The following is a 27,594-nucleotide window of genomic DNA, read 5'->3' on the forward strand; positions in this document are numbered from 1 at the left end:
TTAATTTCATATGATTTATTGTGACCACATAGTTGTATGTCTAGGAATAGCGAATGTGAAACTAGAATTAACTAGAAGATAGGTAAGTTAATGTGTGAGCTTGTTTGATGAACATCAGCAAGAGGTTAATTGAAGGGCCAATTTAATTAACCATTACAAGTCTTATTTAACTCGAATCAATAACTAGGAAATCCGTTAATTTAGACAATTGGCCACTGCTTGAGTTAATTTGTTTCCTAAGGATTAGTAATAGCGAACGTGAAACTAATCATCTTAGTCGGTAGCCAATGAAGAATTAATCTGATACATTGAAATCATCCATGGGAACAAATGATTCGAACCTAAACAGAAGTCCTCTTTATTATTGAATTTAGTTGATTTTTATTTGCTTAGCTCTTAGTTTCTTAATTTAAGTTTTAGTTAATTGTTTAAGTTTCTAGTCTTGCAAAACTAGAGAAACCCCCTTTCTATTACTTGTTTTATTTAGATAACATTAGCATTTCTTTTAATTGTTTACCGCTCCCTGTGTTCGATACCCTACTTACCTGAACTAAACTGCTAATCGATAGGTACACTGTCTTTCGTGTGTTCGTCTTTGTGTTTAAGTTAGTAGGATTAAAACTAGTTCGTTTCACACACATCATCCCCAAACATCTCAGGAATCTCAGCCCGGATGGCAGCAGCCACCTCCTCGTGAATCAATCGACGGATCTCCTCGTCGCTGACACCACTGCTCTCAGGTGTGTGTCGAGTCCCAACCATGATGCCTCTGAAATATAATAAAATTATCAGAGACTCGACCGAGCATACTCATACTTGATGATTCAACCCTACTCGTCCTCCTTTGTCCAAAAGATTCTTACTTGGAATGCCCACTGATCCGCTGTCTTCAGTAGTACGGGCCCAATACTACTGACCACACCGCATCAGCATTCACTCCAAGTCCTCCTCCTTGGATCTTGGATTACAACTACTCTATTCTCGTGAGCTCCTAACTGCTATCTACTCGCTCTCAAAGCATCTCCACAACAGAAATCTCCTAGGCTAAGGCATCACAAATCAGGCCACTATAGTCCTAATATGTATAGCTAGCATACTCTAGCATGCATAATGTAACATAACATATCTCATAACATATAATGTAAGGGTACTTTTGGGGATTCACCGTTCGGGCGCTGACTGATCGTACACACGACTCTGCTCTGTTTATCTCAAAACTCTTTTTTACTCTTTTCAAAAAATTTTAGTTCATTATCAAAAATTTCCTCAAATCCTCAGTTTGAGTTCAGATACGCCCGAAGATGCATCTGAATCCCTCAAACCAAGGCTATGATACCAACTTGTAACACCGTAAAATTTGAACAATTTTTCACTTTTGAAAAACCATAAAATATCATTCACAATCATTTTAAATACATTGTATCAGTACAACATCCCAAGATCAGAATATATATAAACTCCAATGTGCGTGTGTATGAATCATGTCGGCGCCTTCCCGCACTCATCACTGGTACCTGAAACACATAACACAACAACTGTAAGCATAAATGCTTAGTGAGTTCCCCAAAATACCGCATACAACACATACGCCACTCGGGGCTATAATACGACCCTCCGGTCGATGTGTCTTAGTGGGACCCTCCAGTCCCGTAGCTCGTTGGACCCTCTGGTCCGGTCATAGCTCGTTGGGCCCTCCGGCCCGGTCTGTATCGTTGGACTCTTCGGTCCGGTTTATAACATCATACAACATACATATAACACATAGCACATAATCTCATTCATAACACATAAGACCCTCTGGTCCACACATAATACCACTCTAGGTAACGTATAGTGAGAAGACTCACCTCAGGTGTCTCGGTAAGTCTCTGACTCAGTAGAAATGTGATCTATCCTCCGCCTAATCACACAAAGTAAATACTCTCATAAATACCAGTATACTCAACCCTAAAAGTCAACAAAAGTCAACGGTCAAACTTTGACCCGACTCGTCGAGTGCACTTGGGCGACTCGCGAGTCTACACGTGTCCACTAACTCTCTTAGTCCCTCTCTTGGCACGTCGAGTACTTCCCCTGACTCGACGAGTCACACCTGGCATGAATCGCAGGGCCACCCCGACTCAACTCGCCGAGTCTCAAGAACAACTCGGCAAGTTTGGCCTTGAACTCCAGTCCCCCTAACTCTCCCCGAATCACCGAGTTATTCCCCAACTCGGCAAGTCTACTCACTGAGTGATTTACGGGAAACCCTAATCCTACTCGCCGAGTCTGTTCTTCGGACTCGGCGAATTCATGCCATGCACAAACTCCATAGGCCTCCTGAGGTCAGATCTGTTCCATACATTCATAGATCTAGCCTTCCCAAGCATGATAATCACGTAAAGTTCAGACCTTGATACTCATATAACATCTAAATGGTCTAACTTGGCGATTTAGCCCCAAAAAAGGACATCCCAAGCTCATGGATCCCAAAATGACACATAAAGCTCCAAGGTTTAAGGTCTTTGGACCTCTTTGGGTCCAGATCCAAGACATAGACTCGAGAAGGGACTAAATGCTCCACTTATCCAACCTCTAAAAGGGTTAAAAAAACCCTAACACTAAGAATCAACACCAAAACTAAAGAAGGTCCGAGAAAAATACCTCAATATGGTCTCTAAGAACTCAGAAATCACCAAAATCGCACCTCCTTCAGCCTCCTCTTGCATTTGTCGCCTCCCTCTCGCAAAAACACCAACAAAAGGATCAAGAATGGCCTCTCCTTCCTCACAAACGCTCTAGATCTCTTAGGGTTTCTCTATGGGGTTTGGTGGCCGCAAATGACGGTCCTAAGGGCCTTTAAATAGGTCTCAAACCATGGAAATTAGGGTTTCATTAAACAGCGTGGACTCGCCGAGTCCACTCATGAACTTGCCGAGTCCAACTGTGAACTCGGATGCGAATCCGCGACCATACTCGGCGAGTTTAAACACCAACTCGCCGAGTCTCCTCACAACTTCCAAAAATAAAGAATAAAATATAATACCTAAAATTCTGGATGTTACAAAGTCTGATCACAAAACTAACTATGAGCAAAACAAACAATGAGCAACAATAGCATTGCTACTAAAAAATATGAGGTTTTATCGAATTACAATTTACATATTTTTTTTAGTATAATCTTATTTGGGTTTTAAAAATCCTTCATTAGATGTACATCAATTTTATCACTAAAGATTTTCATAAGTAAAATCAATCTATTTTTCCTTTTCCTTTTCCTTTTTCAAATTCTAGTTTCCATCCTTATAACGTTTAATCTATTTTTCCTTTTCATTTTTCCGATTCTAGTTTCCATCCTTATAACGTTTAATAATTACAAAAATTCAAAAAAAATAAGACAAAATAGTATGTGGGTTGACCTACATGAACACAAACCTTATTAGAAGTTTATTTTCATTTATGATTATTTATTTGATTCTTTAGTTGGTTTAGTTTGAAGAAGTAAGTATATTTGTTTTGGGAATTATAATGATACTTTACAGCTTCAATGCAACCACACCTAATATGAAATGGATATTCATGTTACCCAAATTGTTAACAAATGATGTGACCACAAATCCACATATAACACAAGTATTACAGTTTAATAATTTTCATAAAATAGGTAACAATTTTGATGGATAGTGAGCTACAAACACCCGCTCAATTTCTTAGAGTCGGGCAAAGGCAAGCAGTTCATATGCTTTTCTTGTTGATGGCCATTCTGACACATCGTGCCCTTGCCAACACAAACCGTCCCAAATTACCTTCTAGGAAACTTATTTTAAAACGGCAACGTATACGTGAACAGTTGCTACACGACCTTTCAAATGATGGTTAATGACGTGAACTTATTTGTATGAGTAAGCAGCCTTTTAAGAAATTGTGCGCTATCTTACAACAAGTTGGTGGTCTTCAAGCTACTCAACGCATGTCCGTTGAAGAGCATGTTGCAAGATTTGCACATTGTCGGCAATGATTTTAGAAATCGATTTGTCTCTTGGCTATACCGTCGATCTATATCTACTACAAGTAGGTGCTTCCATAGAGCTCTTCGGGCAATTATATCACTGGAGAGTTATTATATTTAACAACCAATAAGTGATGTTGTCCAAAAAGAAATTCAAGAGAAAAACGATTTTATCCTTACTTCAAGAATTGTATAGGTGCAATTGACGGGACACGTGTTCGTGTCAAAGTACCTAACAAAGATGCCCCTAGATATCGTGGTCGCAAGGGATACCCTACGATAAATGTCTTAGCTGCTTGTACATTTGATTTAAAGTTTACGTACATTTTAAGTGGCTGGGAGGGTACAACATCAGACTCGAGGATACTAAAGAATGCACTCAATAGAGAAGATAAACTAGTAATTACAAAGGGTATATTTTAAATGCCAAAAGTACTCTTATGTGTAATCCAATTATTAATACATAACTAATTACAACTTATTTGTAGGTCAATACTATTTGATAGATGCTGGTTTGCCTCATACAACTACACTAATGACACCATATCACGGTGTCAGATATCATTTGAAAGAGTATTCTGCTCAGGCCCCTGAGAATGCAAAAGAGTTGTTTAATCTCTGTCATGCTTCATTACGTAACGCTATAGAACGGGCATTTGGTGTTCTAAAGAGAAGGTTTCCTATCATTAGAAGAACACAAGAACCTTTTTATTCTTGTGAAACGCAATCAGACATTTTCTTGGCATGTTGTATTTTACATAACTTTTTGTTAGAAGAAGATCGAGACAAAAATCTTGAAAATGAGGTCCTACAGGAGAAGTTAAATGAACCAAGAGAGGAAATGCGCAATAATATAAGGAAGACAAGTTAGGGTAATGCTGTGGCAGAGCAAATGAGGAACTTAATTGCAAATCAAATGTGGACTGATTACTTGCCAAATCGAAACCAAGAGATAGATATGTCAATGGAGCTACTAGTTTTTATTATAGCATTCAATTTGATTTTGTATGGATCTTTTGTGTTTGACTTGATTTTGTATGAATCGTTACTATTTTGACTTTATTTGTGTTATTTATCTTTTGGACATGTTATTTACTCATTATTTGTACATCCTCTAAGTATGTATTTTTTATGTTATCAATGCTTGGTTTGTTTATTTATGATGTTATGCAGGTCAAAATGATGAAGGAAGAAAAAGTTACTAAGAAAAAACATATAAAATGGAAAGATTGGATGGATTATTGTTTTATTCAATCTATGATGACCCAAGATGAGAAAGGATTAAGGATTAGTGGGAGTTTCATCCCACAAGCGTACTCTAACATGGTGGAGGAGCTTAATCAAAAGTTTGGGAAGAGTTTAACAAAAAGTCATTTAAAAAATCGTTTGAAACCTTTAAAATCAGGTTTCTCGCAATGGTATGACATGTTCCGCGGAACTTCATTGAGTGGGTTCGGTTGGAATTCTGAAACACAACTAATTGAAGCGGACGAGGAAGTGTGGGCCAACCTAATTAATGTAAGTTTCTTTTATTGCATGTTACTTAGTTTGTATATATTTATGTTATTTTTCTTAACAATAATTATATTTGGGATTGTGTGTTACAATCAAAGCCAAATTAAACAAGACTGAGGATATCAAAGTAGAAACAATTGAAGAAGTGGATCAGTTACTAGCAAGCAATGACATAACACTTGAGAAACAAAAAAAAAATAATGATCATGATGATGATGGTCTTGATGATATTTAAGTGTTATTTCCTACATGCTTTTCACCGATGCAAAATTCAAGTTCTAAGAAGTACAAAACTAAAAAAAGGAAACATGAAATTGAAGATGAAGATGAACCTGAAGTTGAACCTGATGAAGGAATAGGCTTTGGAATCGTGTGCTTTGATTTCATTATGCTCTGAATAAATACAATTACAGAGTGCCTTTATATTAGGCAATATAATCTACAATATCTTTACAATATATAAAATATTCTACAAGATATACATGTTGAAATACAACGATATCTAATACGCCCCCGCAGTCATAGCCGGAGGAGATCGAAGGTTAAGACTGGATCTAAAATCCTCGAACAGAACACGTGGCAGCCCCTTCGTAAAGATATCAACGATTTGGAACAGAGAGGGAACGTGAAGAACTCGAACTTGGCCTTGGCAGACTTTCTCCCGAACAAAATGAATGTCAATTTCAACATGTTTGGTCCGATGGTGTTGAATTGGGTTGCTGGACAAATAAATAGCGCTAACGGTGTCACAGTAAACAATAGAGGCTTTAAGCGGAGGGTGATGGAGTTCGAGAAGTAGATTACGAACCCAACACAACTCGGAGACAATGTTAGCTACCCCCCAGTACTCGGCTTCCGCACTAGACCTGGAAATGGTGGTTTGCCTTTTGGATGACCAAGATATGAGGTTATCTCCAAAGTATAGACAATAGCCTGATGTGGATCTTCGTGTGTCTGGACAACCAGCCCAATCGGCGTCCGTGTAGCCAATGAGAGACAGGTTGCTAGGTTTTGTCATGTAAAGACCAAAGGAGATGGTGCCTTGGATGTAGCGAAGGATTCTCTTCAATGCATTGAAGTGGGGAATGTGAGGTGCATGCATGAACATGCAAACCTGTTGAACAGCATAGGTTATGTCTGGCCGGGTAAAGGTTAAGTATTGGAGGGCCCCTGCCAGGCTACGATATAATGTAGGGTTGTCCATGAGTTCTCCATCGTTTTCACTCAGTTTACCATTAACATCAACAGGAGTGAGAGTTGGCTTGCATGACAAAAGGACGGCTCGTTCAAGGATATCTGAAGCGTATTTTTGTTGAGAGAGAAATAGGCCGGTTGGAGTGTGAGTGACGGAGATGCTGAGAAAATGACTCAAGCGACCAAGATCTTTCATTGCAAATTCATCGGATAGTTGTTGCATGATGGTTGAACGAAGAATCTCGGATGATGTGATGAGGAGGATGTCATCAACGTATAGAAGAATGAAAGCCATGTCATCGCCTTTGCGGTAAATAAATAATGAGTGATCACATTGGCTATGATTGAAACCCATCGAAGACACAAAGTCAGTAAAGCGTTGATACCATGCCCGAGGGGATTGTTTCAGACCATATAGAGACTTTCGTAGGCGACACACATGAGTCGGATAGGACGGATCCCGAAAACCATAAGGTTGATGCATGTAAACGGTTTCTGCGAGTGTGCCATGAAGAAAGGCGTTTTGGACGTCTAGTTGATGGATAGACCAAGAATGAGCCAAGGCTAAAGTGAGTACAATCCGTATAGTAGCCGGTTTAACGACCGGACTAAAAGTGTCGCCACAGTCAATGCCAACCTGTTGAGACCTGCCATCACAAACAAGACGGGCCTTGTACCGCTCAAGGTGACCGTCAGAAGTTAATTTGTGCTTAAAAACCCACATACATCTGATCACATTCATATTAGGCTGACGAGGTACAAGTTCCCAAGTCTCGTTAGCAATAATTGCATTAAATTCATCACGCATGGCTTTGTTCCAGGATGGGCTAGAGAGGGCAGCAACAGGAGTTTTTGGAATGGGTTCGGGATAAGTGTTGGTGTGAAGGTTGAGTGGATGGCTCGGTTTAGTGATGTCGGACATGGAACGGGTATGAATGGTTCGAGTAGGAGGTGGGGGAGGTGGGTTGGGGGCTGTTTCAGTGAAGGGAGGAATATACGAGACAGGAGGCCGTTGATCAGCAGTTTGAGGGGCTTGAGTGGTGAGTTTTGGGCGACGAGAGTAAGTATGAAGCAAGGGAGGAAGAGAGGTGGCAACCTGATCTGTTTTGGCTGATGGAGGGGTGGTATTAGGGGTTGTTGGGGCAGCGGAGGACCATAAAAATGGGTGTGGGTCGGTTTGAAGAAAAGAGTAGGACGGGGTGGGAGTAAAGGATAATTTAAAAGGAAAAACAGTTTCGTCAAACACAACGTGTCGGGAAATTATCATTTTATGAGTGGCGAGATTGTAGCATTTGTACCCCCGGTGGTTTGAAGGGTAACCAAGGAATACACATGGGGAGGACCGATTTTCGAGTTTATGAATGGACGAAGATGGGTTGAGCGGGAAACAAAGACATCCAAAAGTACGTAAGTGGGTGTAGGATGGGTGTTTAGCATATAAGATGGAGGTAGGAGTTAAGTATTGTTTGGTTTTGGTGGGAAGTATGTTAAGAAGATAGGTAGCCATTTGTATGGCATGATGCCAAAACGAGGGAGGGACGGACGAGTGGGATAGTAGGGTTCGAATGATGTTGTTAATAGATCGAATTTTTCTTTCCGCTTTCCCGTTTTGAGGAGATATATGAGGACAAGAAAAACGAAACATCATTCCATTTTGTTTGAAAAAATTGTGAAACTGAACGTTGTTGTATTCGGTTCCATTATCACATTGAAAAGTTTTGATTTTGCATTCAAATTGAGTTGAGATATAAGTGGAAAATTGGGTAAAGATGTTGTATACATCAGACTTGCGGATTAGGGGGTAAGTCCACAAAAAATTAGTGTAATCATCTAATAATAGCATGTAATATTTATGTCCTCCACTAGATGATATGGGTGATGTCCATAAATCACTGTGAATGATGTCAAATGGTAAATTAGTAGATGACATAGAATCATAAAAGGGCATTTTTATTTGTTTGCCAAAAATACATGAGTGACAACGAGGAATTTTAGAAGTAGTTTGACAATGGATAACATTATTTCTGTTTAAACGACGAAGTAAATCTGGTCCCGGGTGCCCAAGGCGTTGGTGCCATACTTGTTGAGAGATGGCTGAAAAAGCAAAAGGAGTGACAGCTTGAATTGAAGAGGGAAGAAGCGGGTACAGATCTCCGGTGCTATTACATCGAAGGATAGGTGTCCGCGTCCGGTAATCCTTCACAAGAAAACCAAAAGCATCAAATTCAATGGAAACTTGGTTGTCGGTTATGAATCGACGAACTGATAATAAATTTTTGATGAGATGAGGAGAGTAAAGAATGTTGTTAAGTTTAAGAGGTGGAAAAGGGGATTTTAAGATGGTATGATCAGATCCGTGTATGGGTATTCTGGAACCGTCACCAACCGTGATATCATTTAATGTATTATTGTTAAAATGAGACGAGATAGTACCTGAGTTGTTTGTCATGTGGGATGTGGCACCGGTATCCATGTACCAATTGTTGTCCGGAGGGTTGAGGGACATGGTGTATAGAGCTTGCTCGATATCCGTAGGAGTGTGACCAGCACCGTAGTTGTCATAAGAAGAAGAAGAAGGACGAGGACCAAGAATACCAGCGTATGCTTGAGGGGCTGATGTCCTTGGTGGTGCAGCTGGTGGCATCGTCGGGTGAGGGCAAGGTGGGACAGCCCATTGAGGGCGTTGTCCATATGGTGGCTGTGAGGATGGGACCGACCAAGAATTGCCTTGGAAATATTGTTGTTGCTGCCAGGTGTTCCAAGAAGAAGAAGGTCCACGAATTTGAGAAAACGATCCCTGATGTTGGTATTGATGTTGCGAGCCACGACCTCGCCCATTGTTGCCTCGTCCTTTACCACGTCTACGTCCCCGGTTGTGGAAGTTGCCACGGCCCCTGCCACTATCAGGTCGAGGTTGAGGAGAAGGTAGGGTTCCCGGGTTAGTAGTGGAGATCAAAGCCGTGTGGGATGCTTGGTTGGACTTTCGGGTTTCCTCCATAATAAGCTTGGATCGGACATCATAGAAATCTGGAAGAGGATCAGATTGTTGAATCAGCATGGCAATCCCATCGTATTGTTCGGAGAGACCTGCAATGATTTGTAAGACAAGGCGTTTATTAGAGACTGGAGCTCCCGCATTAGCAAGTTGATCCGCAAGTAATTTCATGGCTTGGCAATAGGATGTAACATCAGAAAAACTGTCAAGGCGGGTGGTGGTTAGCTTCTATTCCAAATAAACAGCCCGATAATTTTTGTTGTCTTGGTAGATGTTTGCAAGGGCTGCCCAGGCTTTGGCAGCAGTGGAGTCAGGAGTAAGAATGGTGTGAAGAAGGTCGTGGGAGATGGTGTCGTAGATCTACTGAAGTACTAGGGCATCGAGGCGGGAATGAAGTTGAAGATCAGCTGGTGCTTTTGCTTTATCTTTTTCAGAAGATGAGGTAGCAGATGTAGGGGGGATGATGAAGTCGATGACTTCAAAGGCCCTGCAATGAATCTTAAAGAGCTCGGACCAGGTGGTGTAGGAGCTGTTTTCCATCTCGAGTTTGATGGGAATGAAGTTGTGAATGTTGGTAACAGTGAGAGCAGGGTGGAGAGCCATTGAGAGAAGACGTGAATGGTAGAGATCAGAAGAGAGAGGCTGCCAGCAATGAAAAGAAAAAAAAATAGGGTTAGGAGAGGATCGATTGGAGCTCTGATACCATGAAGGAATAGGCTTTGGAATCGTGTGCTTTGATTTCATTATGCTCTGAATAAATACAATTATAGAGTGCCTTTATATTAGGCAATATAATCTACAATATATAAAATATTCTACAAGATATACATGCTGAAATACAGCGATATCTAATACGTGAATCGTTTGAAAAGGTTATTATGAGTGTAGTTAAAGATGTGGCTTCTGCTATGAGGGAGGGTAACAAAATCTTTGAAAACTCTCATCATCGGGTTTATACTGGTGATGAAATTTATAAAGAGTTAGAGCCATTGGATTTGGAACAAGATGAATTAGCAGAAGCTCTCATGTTTTTGTCGCGAAATCAATCTGATGCGGGGACATTATTTAAAGTTTCATTTAAAATACGAAAAAGTTTGCTGAAAAAAATGATGGGGGCAAGTAAATAACTTACTTAGGATGATAGTTTTTTGGTTTTTTATCAGTTTGACTTCATACTTTTTGGGTTTTGGTTTGAGTTCATACATTGGAATTTGTTTGATTATTGTTGCATTGACTTTAAATTGGTTTCTTATGAATTTGTTTGATTATTCATATATTTATGTTATTTTTGGTTTGGGTTTATTTACTTCTTTTACCCTTTATATTGATTTTGTTTGAAAAAATATTATAAATGAAGAATATACTAGAATTGTGATTAATAATGAATTATGCATTAATGATTTTTATATAAATAATCATGTGAAAAAAATAATTAAAGAAAAATAATTTAGGCATAATTTTGTTTTCAAGAGAATCGTGTGGTACATAGTTGAAATTATGGAAAAAATGTGATAAGGGTATAGTTGTCCACTTTTAGTTTTCATTTCTTTTCCTTCCAACTCGGGAACACAAAAAAAAAAATTTCCCTTCCTTTCTCTCGAACTCGAGAACGGAAAAATACACTTTCCTTTCATTTCCATTCTTTTCTTTTCTCTCTACATTTCTCTTCTTTTCTTTTCTTTCTTTAAATGAAACTCGGAACGTGTAAGAAGTAAAAATTAGTTTTAATTTAATTTTCGTTTCTTTTCCTCCTACTTCTACTAAACTTTCAAATTTGCCTTTTACGTTTTCAATATTCATACCATCTTTTGTATTGTCATATTAGAATAAAAAAAATATAATAATAATAATAATAATATTAATAATATAATACATTATGATTGTTACAAAGATGACCTCAATGATATTAGCATCGTACAAATATATATATTTTTAATGAAATTAAAATCATTTAATAATCAATGAGTTACCGATTTAAGATTATTTTGATTTATTTTACTATTTAATGGTTTTAGTCCTGAACTTATATGCTATTTTTGGTGGTTATGTTTAATTTTTAACTGAATCACAATGAATTAGTAGATATACTATATAATTATAATAAAATAATCATTTTATCTGTTATTAAAAAAATAACAAATGAATTTTGGTATTTATGATCAATTATCTAATAAAAAAAGTTAAAAAAAAACAAAATAATAAAATTAGTAAGTTTTAATTAAAGGGTTGGCTAAAAAGACACCACATATTACAATATGAACACCCTAATTAATTTTTTAAATATTTTTATTGGCTAAAATTGCATTATTTTTCGAAAAAATTGATTATAAGAAGTCAAATAATAATCAAGTTTAAAAAAAATTAAATAATCATTATAATAATTAAATAACAAAGTTAGTGTAATGATTAAATAATGAAGTTAAATAAAAAGTTAGGAAATGAGAATATCCTATAGACTAGAGTTAATTAGGTTAGAATGGAGTGTCTATATCACCACCCTTACAATATATCTAATTTGTTCTCTCATTATATATTAACAGAGTCGTTCTAGAGATAATGTAGGTGCGGTTCAAAAAGAAAAAAGAACCCTCATAAATAGATATATATCATAAGATTAAGGAAATGTAAATTGAATTAAACAAAAACTATTGAAAATAATGAGACTATAATTGAAAGATTAAAAGTAAATATACAAATTGAATAAACTACAACAATCTTTGAGTTATAAACGCACTAAACTAAATTAAAAATAAAAATAAAAAAACAAAAGAAAAAAATACAATGCTAAAATGGAATCGAAAATGGATCCGTGATAAAGAATTGAGCTTCCACCAACTAATCTAGTGTATGATTATAGGGGTGTTCATAATTTAATATCCAATGTTTTTCTATAGAAGATCAAATCCAATTAATCTTGGTCAACCGAACCGAATCAATTAAACATTAGACTGGTTTGTTTTATCCATTGGATAATTACTTTTGAAAATTCAATAAAAACCAATATATGATAACAATCAGTACTAAAATAATAGTATCAAAAGGTGTATCCAATGTATACTAATACATCGATCGATTTAAACTGGATTGTTTTTTATACACAATATACACCTTATATGGCAATTAAAAATAAACATTAATACATAGACTAGTAGTAATAGATAATATAACATACGGATAATAACAATCGACACTTATATGTAGTTCGATCATAATTGGGTTATAATTTCATAATAACATAGACTAGTAGTAATAGATAATATAACATACGGATAATAACAATCGACACTTATATGTAGTTCGATCATAATTGGGTTATAATTTCATAATAATTGTATATCAAATGGGTGATAATTCGAATATGAAAATTTGTCAGAAAAAAATCAATATTTTGGGAAATGACATTATGGTCATTTTTTTCTTTTAACAGGAAGTGACATTATCGTCTAAAATCAATTAATCGGTACTTTTCTATTTAATTTTTTTTTGTCACTAAAGTGCAACTTTTTCTAAAATATTGGATTTTCTGACAATTCTCCTTGGAATATAGTAGGAGGATATATCCAAGTGGATAATAATTAGATATTCCCTTGGATGATAACGGGATAAAACTAAATTAAATCAGTTGGGATTGGATCTGAATGGTCATAAACCGACTGAAGCAATTTGGATTTTGAAAATTATAAACCGATTCAATCCAATTACAACTGGATATCCAATGTATATCGTTTGGTTTAAATTGTATTGTTTTTATACACACTATACAGCTTATATGATTCTATTAAAAATAAACTTCTAGATATAGACTAATAGATAATCCGGAGAAGTTAAAAAATTATAAACCAAGGTGGGAATCGAAGTGGATTGATAGGATTAAAGGATGCAACTCTATCCAAATCAACTACACAAAAATTATACAGTAGTATTTTCTGCAAGAGAAATTATATATAAAAATAATTTCACGGGCTCTGTGGGTCAGGCAAGCTTGCAGGGACTATTTGAATATAGGGTAAATGGCACAAAAAACACTCTTTTTACACAGAAATTCGATTTTGACACCGTGTTTTTTTTTGTGTCAATTTTCACACTGTGTTTCCAATTTGTTACAATTCTGACCACTTGACCGGTTAAACAGGTTGCATGCTGATGTGGCATGATAAAATGTCAGTTTTGATGACGTGGCATACTGACATGATATGTTGACGTGTCAAAATTAAATTTTTTTCTCACAAAAAACACTAAGTTTTCATTTGTTTTTCGATTTTGACACTAAGTTTAATTTTTTCTTTAACTTCGACACTATATTTTTTTGTTTCAAATTGAATATCATTTTTTCCAATTTTGTTCAATGTTGACAATTTTTTATTTGAAACCGTATAAATATTTTCTTAGTACATTTAAACCGTATAAATATGTTTTTTTTGATTTAAAAACCATAGTTTGGTATAAATACATTTTTTTTACACTCAAACCATATTTTTATTTATAAATATGTATTAGTTATATAAAAATTGTATTTTATATTAAATATGCAACTTTAAAATGTGGTTTTTAAACGAAAAAAATATGTTTATACGGTTTAAAATGTAATAAAAAAATATATTTATACGGTTTCAAATGGAAAATAAACAAAGTTGAACAAAATTTTATAAATGATGTTCGATTAACAAGAAAACATAGTGTCAAAATTGAAATAAAAAAATAAACTTAGTGTCAAAATCGAAAAAAAGTTAGTGTTTTTTGTGGAAAAAAAAATCAATTTTGACACGTCAGCATATCATGTCTGCATGCCACGTCATCAAAACTGACACGTCATTATTTAACCTGGTTAACCGGTCAAGTGGTCAGAATTGTATAAATTGGAAAACACAGTGTCAAAATTGACACAGAAAAAAACACGGTATCAAAATCGAATTTCTGTGTAAAAAGAGTGTTTTTTATGTCATTTACCCTTGAATATATTACATGCACATGTTACATCTTTCAAAACATCAATGCAAAGTATAATACCAGTTTGAACATGTGACTACATTTGGAAGCATATCTAATAGCATAACACAAGCATGCCTCGTAAACTTACCAAACCCAATTACATACAAATGTTTTACTTGTATACAAATACTAATTCATGATTATCTCCATATCAACATTCAAGATCACTTAATTTTCATATACATTACAGATAATTTCCTTTTCAAATTTCTATACATGATTAGACCCATAGTTGTCAACTCGTAACTCGTGTCTCGAAATCCAAAATTTTAACTCGTGATTCGAATCTTAACTCGTGATTCGAATCGTAACTCGACTCGTAAGAGTCTATATATATATATATATATATATATATATATATATATATATATATATATATATATATATATATATATATATATATATATATATTCTACATGATATCATCTTTTTTGATTATTACTTATTTTAAAATAACAGTTGAAAATCTTTAAATATTATTAAAAAAGAAACTTTGTGACATCACTTTCAACAATCATAGTCATTGATTGTGTTTCATTCATATCTTTTCCACCTTTAGATCGTTATGCTGACATCATCATTTGGTCAACCTTTTTTTTGTCCACCAATTTTATGAAATCTATTTATGACAATTACTTTTAACATCAGGAAATCTATTAATGATAATTAAATCTAACCAAAAATAAAATTATTTCTAAAATTATGAAATCTATTAATGACAATTAAATCTCACCAAAAATAAAATTACTTTTAACATTAGGAAATCTATTAATGACAATTAAATCTCAACAAAAATAAAATTATTTTTAAAATTAGGAAATTTATTAATGACATCATCATTTGGTCAACCCCACCCCTCATTACCCGTTTCTTTTGTTATGGTTTGAAAATCACTAAAACAGACATTATTTTATTTTCAATTTATTGCACGGAAGAAAATATGAAGATCAATGGTGTTGAAAGATACATAAGAAAGATTATTCCACTAATTTCAATGATGCATACGTCTTCTTTCACAACGATTCAATCGATTCTCCCTTCTACGACCTCGAATCCAGATACAATTTCTCTTCCCATGTCTCTATGCGTAGACAATCCATAATCTTATCTCTTTGATTCCTCCTTATGTAACCTCGAATCCCTTTCATCTTATCATCACAACCGCAAGCACTCATTTATTTCGTCTCCTTCCCTTTCTTCATATTTCTTGCGTTTCACCTTAAGACTCTCCTTCCAGTCAGTTATTTGTTTCTCCGCACAACAACTTATAATTGATTTGTTATGTTTCGATTTCTGTGTTTATTTCTCGATTTTGATAAAAAAAAACCTAATTTCTACACTTGCTTTCAGGAATTAAGGGAATCGTCGCTCTTTCTTCGCCTCCCTTTTTTTATTTGTTGCAGAAACTAGAAAGACGACATACACACACAGTTAACGCGTTCTTCTTTTTGATTTATTCATAGGTTTGTTTTCTACACCACTTCAACCTCTTGCTTTGCATTTTATACGATTTTTGTTACTGTTTTCTTCTTTTCCCTCATTTTTTCTCCATTTTTTGTTTATATATATATATATATATATATATATATATATATATATATATATGTTCTTGATGTCAACTGACATTCAGGGCTATCTTGATGTTGATTTTGGGTTTTTGTTGAACACAATTATGATATGTGTTCTTGATGTCAACTGACATTCAGTACCTCAAGAACATAAAACACCATCTTACAAATACCATTTTTGTTATGGTATCAACAGATGAAGATAAACAAAAAAGGGAATAAAAAAGGATTCGATTTGCATCAGGTAGCAATTCAATCTTCAAATATGTTTCTTGCTAGATTTTTTTTGTTGTTAGTGATGGAACAAGTAATATTATAGTTAACTATATCTCTTTTTTGTATTTGCTTTTAGTTGTAGAAAACGATAGAATAGACAAAGAAGTTGTCGTCAACAGATATTAGGTGAATTATTAGTTCCAGAATTCAGTTTGATTGAGTAGTTGGTAAAATAATATAAAACATGGTCAACATTTATCTGTATGATCATAAAACATAGAAGTGGTCAAATAATTTTATAATTTGTCTCTAAAATAAAATGAAACTTTTCTTTTGGACAAAAAAAGAGTATCAAAAAACTCCCAAAATAAGACGCCCAACACTCAGATGAACACGCTCATTAAAAAAAATAAAAAATGCTTTTATTTTTTATTGAATTTTTAATATATTTTTCTTATTTTATGTAGATACCAACCGGTTTCTTTCATGTTGATCCTCATCCTAGAAACCTTTCAATTGGCTCGGATGAATCATGAATAATAAATCATTAATATACTATGTTTTGGTATGATGAGGGAGATTAAATCTTTGACCACAAAAAGATTGATAGATCTTTTCATGTAATTTATGAAAAAGTTGCAAAAAAATGTATGAATTTTTTTATTTATTTTTCTAATATTGTAAAGCATGGACACCATAATGTAGTTTTTAGGTACTCAAATACAATTTATGTTTGGATTAAGATTAAAAAGTATTATGTTATCATTAAAGATTATAAACAGTTTCATAAGTCTTGAAGCGCTTCAACCCATTGGAGACATGTCGTCAATATGTAAAAAGTTGAGAGAAAAATATTTGAAGTTCTGGAGCATTTGAGGTTATCAGGTATGTATTTTATGTAGTTATTTAGTTTATATTCATATCCTTAAGCCGTTATTAGATGCTTAAGCTATTGAGACAAAAAAAAATTGTAATGACCGTGTACTATCAAAGTTTATCATCGGGAAGATTTGGGATTTTTATGTATAGAATGTTGATTATCAAAACAAAATATATCTACTTCCAAGAATTTATAAAATTTATATATTTTTTAGTATAACCAACGAAAGAATGGTGTTTTCCCATCAAGTTCCATTTGGCCTTAATTCTTACCTTCTTAGAAAATATACCATCGAGGTAATTGATACAATCAATTTCTAAGGAATAAAAAACCAACCGTGGGACACTATACTTGGAAATCTTTGTAGTTAGGTCATTTCTAAGATTCTTACATTTGAAGATCAAACATTTTCTAATCTTATTCCATAATATGCATGCTTTCTAAAAGTGCAATTCTTATTTGATTTATATGGTTGTATAACTTTGTATTTTTTTAACAGAAGCACGAATAGCACACGATGAGAGCCGAAGTATGTGTAAAAGGGATATGAAAATGGATGTTACCAAAAAATAGATGTTTGAAAATCAATTCCATATCCTTCACATTCATTAACCAATACATGTGCTTTCCCATATCCAATCCAATATAGTAAATTTGGATGCATATGTTGTCAAAAAGGATCTGGTTTGGCTTATATATTTATTTTTAATTTCCTAAAGGTAAATTGACAAAGGGCGTTTCTTTTTTGCAATCATCAGTTTGGTAAATGACCATTTTACACTTCTTTTTTAAAACGTTTTATTTTCATTTTTTGTAAAATCTTTTAAATTATGGACATACGAATTGTTATAACTTCACCCTCATAAGAATTCGACATACAAAAAGCGTTAACTTGCAACCAAAGGAATTTCTTATCAATGAAGCACGAATAGCACATCTACACGACCTGTTTACTTATTATAATAGTTTCAAATTTCATTTTTGAAGAGTCCTCTTGCTATATATTCATAGAACGTTGAATTTTATGCCAACTAATGGTACACAAAACAAGGTTTGCAACTGCTTTTTTATACTTTTATTCAAGAACTGTTGAATTTTATGCCAACTAATTGATACCCAAAATAAGGTTTGCAACTGCTTTTTTATTCTTTTATTTAGATGAGTTAGTTGGCAGTTCTTTCCAATCAAAATTCTTTATTCTTTTAGTGTATGATACAAAATTAGATGAGATAGTTGGCAGTTCTTTTAGTGTATGATACCAAATAGTCAATTCCAAATTATAATAATTTGGTTTTATCCAAATATTGAACAGACCTAATTACATGATCTGAACAGTCCTAATTACATGATCTGGCAAGAAAACAATTGATTGACGGAATTTGTTAGAGGAAGGACGCACTTGTGGGATTTGGAGACCAATGAAGAATTTGAGTAATTTGTTAATGAGAAATTAAATATGTAATTTCTTCCTACCGTCCTCTACCATGTCAAAAAATATGTGTCATACTTAAGTTTTCTTAATGATAATTTAATCAACTTTCCAAATTCTGTGGGTGACTTATATCGATACAAGATGGTTTGTTGCGTGATTCATGAGTCACGTCTGGCTACAGTTTTAACTCAGACACTAGTTCAAGCTGACAGAACTCGTGTCATTTACAACAGAACAACAAAGACTGTTTAAGTTCTACAAGAAATAATTGCCATGAGCCATTTTATGTTACGAGATAATGCGATTAAAAAAAGCTTTTTTGCAAATACGAAAATGAAAATTGTCATTTGTAATGAAGATTGTCATTTGTATACTCACGAGACACTGAATATGAGAATCCCGCTTACTTTAAATAGTAAGCTATAATTAGACAACTACAATACGTGTTCCTCTGGAACCTCATTTTCTAACCTTAGAACACTCCTCCAAACAAACCAAGTGCAAAAACCCTGCGAATCATCTAAAACGGTACGACAGGGGTACGACAGGGCTTCAAGCAAGAAGCCTAAAACCAACAAATACAGAAATACACTACAAAAACATAAAATAAATAATCACCAAACATATATTTGATAGAAATCTAGTGCTGTTATTTAACTCCAATCTCGTTAATGTTACGAAAGAAGAAGCTGATGACAACACGATGCTCTATGAGTTTTTTCAGACTCCAAACCGTTGAGTATTTCAAGGCAAAGAATATAGTTTAAACTCAATAAATTTTATATTAATTGAATAGAAACAATTTCAACTAATAGTGAATAAGCTTGATCGATTATATCGACAAAACCTCAGTTAAATCCAGTAATATCATTTGAAATACAGCTTCACCAAGTGGTTCTCCCTGTAAAACAGGGTCTCGGATCCATTGCACCTCATAAATGTGGATTATATCATCACCGGCTTACTTAAAATCAATAGATATTCTTTAAAATCAGTTTAATTAAAACTCGAAAAGAAATTTGCTCAGAGTAAAAAACAGCTCTATCAATCACGAATTTTCAGAAGCAGAACTGGCTTAAAGCTGTATATTTAATCATCACTGCAATAGTTTACAAAAATCTTCTAGAAAAACATAATCAAACATCAAAAATCATTTTAAGAGTATAAAAAATTTGCATAATCGGCTCAGATTAAGAAATTCAACCATTTTATATCCTTTACTTCATTGATCAATCTCAGAAGCGCGGATAAATCGTCAAGTCATTGCCGAAAAACAGATTAATCAACATAACGTGCAAGAAATTTATAGATATAGCGGAAATTTTTAGAGGAAAAAACAGTAAAAAAATTTAAACCTCCACGTTAACGCCGCCTAGGGTTGACTATATGCCTCCATGACTAGACCTCTTTCCAATAGAAATTAAAGAGAAAGGCTTAAGGTGTGGTGAGGCAGAATATATAAAATAGATAAACAAAAACATAGATTTGATGATCTGTAGCGGTCGATTTGACACAGAAACGGCCATGGAAAAAGGTACAAAAAGGCTGAACTGCAACACTTGACGGCTGTATATCTAATTTAGCACGAGCATTGGGGCTTTCTTCTTCATCCAATTTGATTTTTCAGAGAAGCCCGGGGTGCTACATGCAGATTAATCTCTAAAATCAAACAAAAACTCTAATAAGAAAAACTTACGATCTATTATTTGGTGTCGAGATGTATGCGAGGCTGTGATACCTTAGAGTCGAGCAGATGTTTGATTATATAGGCAAATCTGGTGTATTTTGAAACCCTAGAAGCATAACGTTCTTTTTTTGCTCGGACCTGGTTGCTATGTTGGGCCGGCCCATTTCCTAACAAAGACGCTTATCGCTTTAAGTTTAGAGAATGACGATTTCCGTTCCACCGATTATTGTTACTTACGGAATTTAGCATCTTTTGTTAATGTTCATATGATTGAAAGGGTATATCTTCGCGGCTAATTGTTGGCGGGAATATGATTCATTAAGGTAATTAATTTTTTGGTATGTTCACATTTAATTAAATATCTTTTTTTTGTATATATTTGGATAACAAACGTATTAGAAGTGTTCACATTTGACCATTATGACCTGCTATAGCACGTTAAATCCTAAATGTGAACGCTTTAAACAAGTTCGTTACCTAGATGTGTATAAGAAAAATAGTTACCCAAATATGAGCAAAACGAAAAATAAAAATTAAATTACACGAATGGTCCTTGTGGTTTGGGGGAATTTGTGTCTTTGGTCTCTGTTTAACTAAAAAAACTATTGTGCCTTTGTTAATTTATTTTTTAATTAATTTTTTTATTTATGTATTTATCTTTTACATATTTAAAAAAATTAATAAACCACACATATTTGTATATCCTCGAATTATCCCTATTGTTTATTTTTAATTAATTTATTTTTTTTAACTCGGATGATCTCTACTGTTTATTTTCGTTACACGTTTGGTCTCTGTCTTACCTAAAAATACTATTTTTCCCTTATTAATTTTTTTAAATTAATTTTCTTATTTATGTTTGTATTTTTTATAAAAAAAAATTAATATATCCCACATATATGTATCTCCTTACCGTAAACCTGAAACCACATTTGAGAAATTTTATTTGGGTCTTACCGATCACCATCTCATTTCTTATCCTTCCCATCTTTTATTTCTTTTCCATCTTTAGTAACATCGACGTCTTCATTATCCTTTTTTTTTTGTACTTCAACTCTGGCGAACCAACACCATAACCTACTGTCTCTTCATCTTTAGTGGGTTGTGGTGTTGATTCGACGGAGTTGAATGACCGAAAAAAAAAGTGATGATGAAGACGTCGATATCACTAAAGATTGAAAATAAATAGAAGTTGAGAATGATGAAAGATGGGATGGCGAAGAGATACAAATATGTGGGGTCTACTAACTTTTATTAAATATATAAAGCATAAGTACAAAAACAAGAAAATTAATTAAAAAAAATAATAAGGGCATAATAGTCTTTTTAGGTAAGACAGAGACCAGGTTCGTAACAAAATTAAACAGTAGGGACCATCCGAGTTAAAAAATTAAATTAATTAAAAAATAAACAGCAGGGATCATTCGAGGAGATACAAATATGTGTGGTCTATTAATTTTTTTAAATATGTAAAAAATAAATACATAAATAAGAAAATTAATTCAAAAATAATTTAATAAGGGCACAATTGTCTTTTTAGGTAAGACAGAGACCAAACGCGCAACAAAAATAACAGTAGGGACCATCCAACTTAAAAAAACAAGTTAGAAACCAAAAACACAAATTCCCCCAAACCACAGGGACCATTCGTTTAATTTAATTTTTACTTTTCGTTTTGTTTATATTTGGGTAACTATTTTTTTGTACACATCTAGGTAACGAATTTGTTGAAAGCGTTCACATCTAGGATTTAACCTGATATAACATGTCATATGGTCATACCGAAAAGTTAATTACCTTAATAAGTCATATTCTCAATGGTTTGCAGTTGGTTAAAGTTAGACATGTATAAAGATTGAGCTTTCAGTTTTTTCTACATATAAAAACAAAGTTTTTTTTGGAGAAAACTATATATATATATATATATATATATATATATATATATATATATATATATATATATATATATATATATATATATATATATATATATATATATATTAAAGCACATGGATACTTTTAACAATAACTTTTCCCAATTCATACTTTTGACACTTAACTTTTATTTTTTTTTACATTTTTGCTTTAACCTTTTCCAATTCATACTTTTGCCACTTTTAACTTTTCCCAATTCATACTTTTGCCACTTTAGTTTTATTTCCTTACACTTTTGCCTTAACCTTTTCCAATTCATACTTTTACCACTTTAGTTTTATTTCTTTACACTTTTACCTTAACAGAAACCTTTTCCAAATCATATTTTTGCCACTTTACTTTTATTTCTTTACATTTTTGCCACGAAACTTTCACTTTTACTTATTTACACTCTTGGCACTAAAGTTTGATGATTTTTTACACTAACGCCACTAAACTTTGACAATTGTCAATTTTGTGCCAAATTTTTTTTACACTAACGCCACTAAACTTTAACAAGCTAACTACCCAACACTAACTAACTAACATAACTTAAGTAAAACTGAAGCTAACACCCAGGCTGGTCCATAGGTTTTCCATGCCCAGGGCAAAAAGACTAATAATACCCCTTTTTGTACCACACAATGCATGTTGTACTAAACTATATACAACTTAATCTTTTGAAAGCAAACTTAAACTCATTTTTTCTTTAAAATAATTCATAATGATACATATGCAAACTTGCAAACTTCATCTAAAACATTATCCCCATACATTCTTTGAAGCAAAAACATTATTTACTTATTATTGGAACGACAACAAATATTATTAAAAAAAGCTGGCGGGGAGCTAGCGTAATTATAACAAGCATTGAAAAAGAAGCAAAATAGATGATTGACATAAAGAACACAATTTAAGAAAAAACAATAGCAATAAACTTTAAGAAGGAGACACAAAATGGTAACCAACTTTAAGCAAGAGAATCCACTATAGGTAAAAAGTAAGAGAAAAAATCAATATATAAAGTGAGTTGGCGGTGTTCACTTATCACAAAAGATCATCAATTTTCACAAAAGAAAGATAAAATCCTATGTACTTGTATCTAAGCATATCTTTAACTTCATGAACTTCTTAATACCTCTTTCACTTTAGTTTCAATAACCTGACAAAAAAAAAATCACAAAACTAAATACATAAATGAAAGCCTAAATTAATTGCCAAAAAATAGATATTCTCACTAGAGAATAATTCCCATTCGATAAAAAGCAACAGTAGTCAAAGTGCATCCAAATATATTTCACTACAATGAATTTAAAACAAACTTTAAGTGTTCCACACTTGTTTAAACGAATACAATTTAAGTTATAATTTTAGATAAGTGTCACGGACCTTGATTAAAAGTGTGTTCACATTATCCCCTCGCGCAATTCTTCTGAATTTCTAATAGTATTCAAGATTCTCTGTTTTCGATTATCTAATAAATCACTTAATGAAAGTAGATTATTTTCTAGTAAAGATTAAGCTAATTTTCTACATTTTCATTTTGATTTAGTTTAGGGCTTATGGACAAATGACAATCAAAATTAATTTAACAACTTGCTTTTCTCAACAAGAATTACAGTTTGGAGAAAAAAAATATTTTGGTAATAGTTATAAGGGAAATGTAAGATATTTTTCGTATCTTTACGGATTTAATAGGTCTTTTATCGACTCTGATCACAGTTAGATATGAAAAGAACATTTTATTTCTTATCTTTAGGTTTTTAAATCATAAAATTAAACAATCAGTAACACATTTAATATACAGAAAGGCATAGAGAACTTGTGGTACTTAGGGAGAAATTCTAACACTAAAACAAATTTCTGAAATGTAGGTACAAAGGGGAAACTCGGATTTCATAAATCACTAACCAGAAAATATTTCAGAAATCAGGAATTATCAGTGGCTCTAGCCCTTCTTAAAACCGGAATCAATTACGTACGCAAGTATGATATTACTGCATCTCCTGTCTTCTCCATGGCTCCACGAAAATAGGCGAGCAATTGCATTTACCAAGAAGAAAGATAAGGTGTCCGATTTTTAGGCGCTCTGATTGCCGCCCTTCATCTTTAAATTTTAGAATCGCTCTTGCGCCCTTATTAGGCGCGCTTAGAATAGAACTGTGGATTGGATCATATTTTCTGGACAATAAAACAGGTATACCCACAATAGATGGACGAGGCCTGATGCCCCCTGTTTCCTTGCTGCCCTGGGCCATGGCCCAGGTCGCCCTGCCATTGGGTCGGCCCTGCTAACACCCCCTCAAGCTAGTAAACTTAGATTGCAGGTAGCTTCACGAAAAATACATGGCATCTAACAAAATAAGAGCACTCTGTGTTAGACTTTGAGTTTCAATATCAATAGAATTACTTGGATAAATCAATGTATCGTATATGAAAAACACTTTTCAAAATCTGTGATTTCGACCCAGTTGTCTAGGGTATCATGAAATCTGATTTGGGATAAACCGAAATCAAATTGAATTAGAATACAGGCTTATTCCAAATTCTTAAACACATAAATACCTTGCAAGTGTATTTATTTCCCATATATAATAATCGCAAAGAGAAGAATATGTTTTTCATTATGTATTATATATTCTTTAACGTTCAAATCTTCTTAAATATATAGAAGACGGCGATTAGTGGGGGAAACGGCGCCCAAGGGAATTGACGCAATACTTATGTTATTTGGTTAGAAAATTGGGTTGGGCTCATTGTTCTGTAATAATTAGGTGCTGCCCTACACCCCACAAGGGGCCACCATGCTCTACCTTTGGACCACACTAGGGGTGATGCCCCTTGAATCCCACCAGGGGTGCTACTCTTCGAACCCTCATGTTTCCAGGTCCTCTTAATTTATATGAGTGTGCACCCCGTACATTTTGTCTCAAAATATAACCAAAATCACTTGGGCTTATAATCTTGGCTACACTAAAATAATCAATACAATAAAATTACCAACATGCATCCTCTATTTTAATGTAATCCTTGATTAACTAAATAGAAAACACAAAATCAAACTCGCACATAAATAAAAAAGTGGCTTGAAGATTCAATTGTCATATTAATATAATACATATTTCAAATGCGCGAGAATCTGAGTGTCTTAAGGTATGAACCCATAAACTCAATTGAGTAACTAAAGATATTATACACATAAGTTTTACACAAGTTCTAATATTAATGTTCTAATAAAAGAGTCAATTTTATTGCCATGTTGCATCTCCTTATTGTAAAAACTTTCAAAGTGAACTACCTAATATGTCATTTAAGCTTTAATTTTTTTAAAATTTGATTTAAAACAATTAAAATAAGTGTATGTTCATAAACAAAATTCCAATAAATCAGGGGTTATGATTTCCTTCAAAATAGGTTCTACAAAATCACATCATCTATTTTCCTCAATTTCGCTTCTTTATTTTGGAAAACTTCTATTTTGTATTATAATAAAAGAGTCAATTTATTACCACTATGCCCTTCAAGCTTTAAAATTTCTGAAATTTGAATTTCAAACAATTATAATAAGTATATGCTCATAAAAAATCCCAATAAATCAGGGATTATGATTTCCTTCAAAATTGCATCTACAAAATCACGTCGTCTATCTCCCCCCAATTTTGCTTCTTTATTTTGGATATGGAGCATCCCAATTTTTTGCTTCAAAATATGTAGGTATTTAATATAACTAAAACACATGTGTAACTTGGTTCACACATTAGAAAGCATTTCAAATAAAACATTTATCAGAGTTCATTCCCAAAAATCACATATTGCGGAAAACATAGGTGTATGTGTTGCGATCGTCCTGAGCTCCTTTATTTGAAAACTGGAGGTACCTGAAACCAAAACTGAAAATCGTAAGCACGAAGTTTAGTGAGTTCCCCAAATACCACATACCATACATATCAATTGACCCGTACATGTCATACATAACCATGATCCATACACATATCATAATCAATAAAAGGTATTATGTGTCATACATAGTATTGTCATTATGCCACGAGCCACCACGTGGTCTTTCTTGCCAAGTCGGGGGCCACCCCTAGGTCTTATAGACAAGTGCCAAGAACCACCTCCTGGTCTTCAATGCAAACATCATAAAGACAACTAGCATACATACTACTATACTTAGCTAATTAGCATACAGTGTTCAAGGAGCCACCTCCTGGTCTTTCATACATAATACCTAGGGTTGACCCCCGTATCTTCCTATCATACATAATAGCATACAATGCGTCAGGAGCCACTCCTTGTCTTTCATACATAATGCCTAGGGCTAACCCTTGGGTCTTCCTACGTCACATAAACCAAATGGCACGACATTGGTACCTTCGACCCATATAGACAGTGAGGAGAGACTCACCTTGAATACAAAAGCTCCCCAGAAGAAATCCTTAGCTGCTGCCCCACCGACTTTACGAGCTATCAATACCAAAACTATATAAAATCTTAGTTAATAGGCCAAAACCCTCAAGTTTGGCCCAAGGTCAAACTTCGTCAAAAGTCAACGATCAACGAAAGTCAAAGTCAACAAATCAAACTTCAGGTTGAGTACGCCCAACGTACTCAGCTCGTACACATGGCGTACTTACCAACCAGAATCAGGACCCCATATGAGTACGCGTAGTGTACTCGAAGGTACGTCCAACGTACCCGGCCAAATGACACTTTTCCATTAAGTGCTTAATCTCTTAAGTCCTTTCATCCAACAATCAGATCTAGTCCTACAAAATCATTCTAAGTCATAAAGTTTCCACCTTTATGACTTTCCATGTCTAGAAAAAGGTCTGAAAGCTAGAACCTTAACTTATTAATCCATTAAGACATCATGATACTCTAATGGAAGGTATAGAAGGATCAAGATTACATTTTTATGGATCCTAAAAGCTCCCTAATGGATAAAGTTTCCAACTTTATCTATTAGAATGGTCCAAACCATCAAGATCTAGCCTTTAAGCATCAAATGGGACCAAAAGTGCATATTTTTCAACTTAATCCATTAAGTTTAAGTCTCTAACATTTAGATCTAAATCACAATGATGTTTAGATAGATAAAGTTTCAAACTTTATCCATAACATGATAGTAGAAGATAAAGGGCGAAATATTGCACACTATATCCCAACGGAGCCCAGACACGTTCACTTTTAACCAGGAACAACATATTATTTGC

At 33.9% G+C, this 27,594-nt stretch overlaps 5 non-coding genes across 5 annotated transcripts; all 5 read right to left on the reverse strand.

Moving 5' to 3' along the window:
• Positions 1-19,413: 19,413 nt before the first annotated feature.
• On the reverse strand, positions 19,414-19,522 carry LOC111914536 (small nucleolar RNA snoR97). The gene has a single exon (XR_002857842.1). It is a non-coding gene; the product is annotated as a small nucleolar RNA snoR97 (small nucleolar RNA).
• A 100-nt stretch (positions 19,523-19,622) lies between these two features.
• Positions 19,623-19,738, reverse strand: LOC111914528 (small nucleolar RNA Z278). The gene has a single exon (XR_002857834.1). It is a non-coding gene; the product is annotated as a small nucleolar RNA Z278 (small nucleolar RNA).
• A 55-nt stretch (positions 19,739-19,793) lies between these two features.
• LOC111914550 (small nucleolar RNA Z223) lies at positions 19,794-19,884 on the reverse strand. Its single transcript, XR_002857855.1, has one exon. It is a non-coding gene; the product is annotated as a small nucleolar RNA Z223 (small nucleolar RNA).
• A 74-nt stretch (positions 19,885-19,958) lies between these two features.
• Positions 19,959-20,046, reverse strand: LOC111914542 (small nucleolar RNA U36a). The gene has a single exon (XR_002857847.1). It is a non-coding gene; the product is annotated as a small nucleolar RNA U36a (small nucleolar RNA).
• A 222-nt stretch (positions 20,047-20,268) lies between these two features.
• Positions 20,269-20,428, reverse strand: LOC111914547 (small nucleolar RNA snoR134). The gene has a single exon (XR_002857852.1). It is a non-coding gene; the product is annotated as a small nucleolar RNA snoR134 (small nucleolar RNA).
• Between the last annotated feature and the right edge of the window lie 7,166 nt (positions 20,429-27,594).

The sequence above is a fragment of the Lactuca sativa genome, chromosome 3 (genome assembly GCF_002870075.4).
Source record: "Lactuca sativa cultivar Salinas chromosome 3, Lsat_Salinas_v11, whole genome shotgun sequence".
Lineage (NCBI taxonomy): Eukaryota > Viridiplantae > Streptophyta > Magnoliopsida > Asterales > Asteraceae > Lactuca > Lactuca sativa.